The 4,411-nt window shown below is 34.7% G+C and overlaps 1 long non-coding RNA gene across 1 annotated transcript in view; it reads left to right on the top strand.

The window, feature by feature from the left end:
* Positions 1–4,411, top strand: part of LOC111086133 — a 23,333-nt gene that overhangs the window by 10,855 nt on the left and 8,067 nt on the right. Inside the window, exon 2 of the long non-coding RNA XR_002610896.1 lies at positions 982–986. This is a non-coding gene — a long non-coding RNA (uncharacterized LOC111086133). The remainder of the gene's footprint in view (positions 1–981; positions 987–4,411) is intronic.

The following is a 4,411-nucleotide window of genomic DNA, read 5'->3' as shown; positions in this document are numbered from 1 at the left end:
CTAACCACCTGGCCATGCCGGCCTACAATTAGGGTTAGAAACTTTATTATCCATTAAATATCTAAACCTGTCTAAGGTAGTGAAACGGTAAAAAAAGAGCTGTTTTTGTATTTCATTTGTTGCCGTAAAATAATAAGAAATATGAGAAAAATGTAAACATAAAAAACAGTAAAAAGGTATATTATGTTTATAAATGGCGTAAATTCAGAGGAAAGCAAATATAGTGATTCTAATTTAACAAGATATTGGAGATTTCAATAAACATTCTTACATTACATTCGTGATGAATTAATGAAAAGCTAATAACAAAACCATAGTGTGTTTCAAACCAAATAAGACTTATCTTAAAGTGTTAATGTAATTACGCCTAAAAAAGGTAACTTGTTTCAATGGTTTAATAATTTGTTCTTACGTGTGTTAATTGTTTGCCATTACAGCGAATATTCTTTCACCTAAAATAAAGTAAAAACTATGTCGGTAAATAAATGTTTATGGACTACAAGCTCTACTACAGTTGTAGATGGAATCCTCCTGTATAGATTATTACAATGCGAACATTGTCAATTACATAAGTACACTATTTAGCGTGGCGTTATCGATCTGATTGAAATGTAACCAAACAAACATTCCGATTCTCTTTGTGAAGCCCGTTACTTTGTCAGCAAATTTTATAACTTATAGACACACATTTTTATACATTGCATCAATAGAAAACAAGCTTGCAGTAATTTAAGTTACTCGTCAGAGAACATACTTCTCTAGACTTGTTTGATATCTGAACATTTACTTTTTAAGTTTTTTCCGACCAAGTTGCACCAGTGCGGCATTTCTTTAAACTAATCTACTGATATTGATCGCCTTGAGTCTCAAGCATTTCGATAATAAAGCCATGGAGTTCGGCTATTTTGTAATCTATGAAATATAAAGCAGTGTTGTTGGCCATGTGTCCGCGTCTCGTAAGTTATTGTATAACTGGTTGAGCAAATGTCGATGAACTTTACCAGCAGAAGTTAGGTGGATTCCCTAAATAATCGAATTTAAATGGATAAGCAATCGAACGACGGATTCTAGTTTTGGTAACGGTTTCATCTCGTTTACATCGCGATTAAGGATTCAACCGTGTCAGCAGGGCGGTAGCAATATATGCAAAGCTAAAGCCAAGTGCAAGTGACGTTTAATAATGGGTACCTCGAGTACCTTTGAATCGGACGAACGATTGGTTTCCTACGGCTCGAAATAATGGAAGAGGACGGCCCATTCCCCCATTTATAGCATTTCTTTATAAGTCCGACGTTTTGCAAACTCGTGTATATTTTAGCCTTTAAATGTCCGCAAGGAACGAAGTACATTCCAGAATTCAATGTTTATACATCCTGTGTTTGTGAGACTAGGTACCCCTTGTTCCTACTCCACTGAATGAGCATTATAATTCTTTTGTTTTAACTTAGAAACACATAAAACCTATTTTTTACTAAAAGGTTAACCCCTCGCCCCAGGTTGGCTAGAATTGCAGTCGTCTCTGACTAGGAACGTACTCGGAGAAAGAACTATCACTAAAGCTACCATTTTATCTACTTTTTGAGTGTCATTGAAGTAGTATATCTTGTTTTAACGCCATTTCAACTTCTAACCTTCATATGGCTATTTATTTTCAAGGTTTTCTCAGTGTGACCGCTCAGAAGAGAGAATTTCTGACCAAGCACGACTTAACTTTATGTCGGTTGTTACTTACCTCTAAGACTTAGTTTTGAAATTCATACATATATATAGATAGAGTAAATGATGACAGCGAGAAGTGGTAGAACGTATATGTGATTTGTGTCTACGTAAGTTTGTACATCAGATTTTGCCTAATCCTGTATGGTCAGTTCGCCTATCTAAATGCACGTGCACTCATTTTCAGCCAAATAAAATCGGACTCTTTCACTTAATAATGTGAATAATACGTTTCGCATACCACAAGCAAGTAAATAAAGTAAAGGATGCTTCACGGTTATGAAACCTGAATATCTTGAACTTACATAGAAATTATATATAAAGTTTTTGACAACTGGGTCAGGCTTTAATACTTGAATTGCTAATTATTAAACTATTTTACTCGCTCAAAGGAGAGGGGGAGCATTGGCTCAGTGGTAAGTCTGAGAGCTTATAACACTAACTATCGGGTTTTGCTACTCGCGATGGGCACAGTACATATAGCCCATTGTGTATCTCTGTGGTTAATAATATACTAACAAAAATATCGCTGAATGGAATTCATTAACTGGTTAGGAATTAGGCTTGGATTTAAACTTACAGAATTATATATATTCTTAAAATATATAAATGTTCAAAACATGTGTAATTGTTCATTCATCGTAACAATTTTGTATATTTTAATTAATATATCCCAAAGAAAAGGTAGCTTGTAGAGAATTATTCTTGTTTCCCCCGAGTGCGACACACGTGTGGTGCCCCCTAACGGCGTGTCTTGCAAGCGCAGGGATAACTAGTTGCATTAACCTGAAATAACTATTGATAATTACCCAAAAATTAAAGAAACTTCATACATAAATCGATATTGGAAATGAATTCACTCACACATTATTACTATATAAGTTATATAGAGGTGAATGATTTCAAATAATTGCTGATGCAATCAAAGACGATGACGTCATAGTTCCACATATTGTCGCCAGAGGGAGCATTGTTAGGGATGCGTTGCTAGGCCTCCTCCAAGTAGGGTAGTATGTCACTTGGGATAAAAAATTGTTATGATTCACTCCACAGGAACATCATGTCACTTGAGGGAAAAATGGTTATGTTTTCCCTCCAGTTGGCATAGAATACCCAAATATATACTACTGCTGTGCTCACCACGAGTATCGAAACACGGTTTTTAACGTTATAAACCTACGGACTTGTTGCTGAACCATTGGGGGAGGGGGGCTGCTAGTGTTATAGTCACTTACTAGTGTATTTACCTGAATATGAGCAGACACAAAACATTTTGCAGGTTTGCGCTGAAAAACAATGAAATATGATGATGTATTTTTCTATGTCATTATTTAAGAAATGTATTTTTCAGACATTATAATGCAAGTATTAGTGCATTCTATAGATATATAGATGAAATGTTGGTCGTAATTCCCACTTACATTAACGAGAAATTATAGTTATGTATAGAACTTCACTAAAATCGTTTCGCGCTATAAATATGGTAATCGCTTTTTAAAAAGAAGAAAAATAAAAATATAAAAACGTTTCTAACTACTAGAATAAACCTAATTTTCAAAAACGCTTAGATACAAGAGTGTGGAGCTTGCAACATGTAATCGGTATAATTGTGGAAGATGTTTTTTTTTCTCCAAGCCATTTATTATATTCTCTAAACTTGTGGTAAAAGCAGAAAAGATATTATGACAGAGTAAATTTTGTTTTAGTGGTCTATATATGTGGTTAGCCTGAAAGGTAAAAAACAATATTCAATCATCAATTTTATTTGTCCGTTGTTAAGCACAAAGCTACACAATGAGCTATCTCTGCTCTGCCCACTACAGGTATCGAAACTCGGTTGTTTGCGTTATAAGTCCGCAAACATACCGCTGTGCCACTGGGGGGGGGGCAATCATCTATTTCCAACTAATATATATGTGTGTGTATGTGTGTGTGTGTCTATATAGCACATTTATAAATCTTCATAAAGTTTCTGATACATTTTCTTCACCTGATTGCCTGGATACCTTAGTTTTAATGGCAGGAAGAAATGAAGGTCCGTGCAAGTAAGAGAAATAATATTAATAATTAAAGATGTATACACGTGTATATTAACTCACTATAAGACTCGGAGGATTGTTGAAGTACGTTAAACCTGCTGAAGTAAAGAGTTAAATAAAGAATAATTCATGGAGTCTGAGGTGAGTAAGTGGATGTCTAAAGCAAATTTCGTCAATATTTTGATTTGATTATTGTTAAGCACAAAGCTTCACAATGGGCTAGCTGTGCTATCCACCATAGTTATCGAAACCCGAATTTTAGCGTCGTAAGACTGAAAACTTACCATTGAGCTACTGGGGAGCCAATATTTTGGAAAACCATAAAAATCATAAAGTGTCTACGAAAACAGATATATAACAATAGTTTAGTGATGCTTACACTCTGGGGGTATATTCCACAGTTTTGCTCTATGTCGCTCCTTTGGTTTGATAGAAATGTCCCAAATTCATAGAATAAAAGCTCTAAAATCAAGCTTAAAAGTTTAAACAATATCAAAACAAATCGAAATCAAATACGCTTAATTTAGATTTATCTTTTACTGGCTATTTAAAGAATCAAGCTCTTCATCAGAAACGCCCTTCACTCGTCAATCGGAAATGACGAGATATATATTCTCCAGATATGGCACCATCAGATTACCATCTTTTTTCGTTCG

The sequence above is a fragment of the Limulus polyphemus genome, unplaced genomic scaffold (assembly GCF_000517525.1).
Source record: "Limulus polyphemus unplaced genomic scaffold, Limulus_polyphemus-2.1.2 Scaffold871, whole genome shotgun sequence".
Lineage (NCBI taxonomy): Eukaryota > Metazoa > Arthropoda > Merostomata > Xiphosura > Limulidae > Limulus > Limulus polyphemus.
This window is presented reverse-complemented; position numbering and strand designations above follow the sequence as displayed.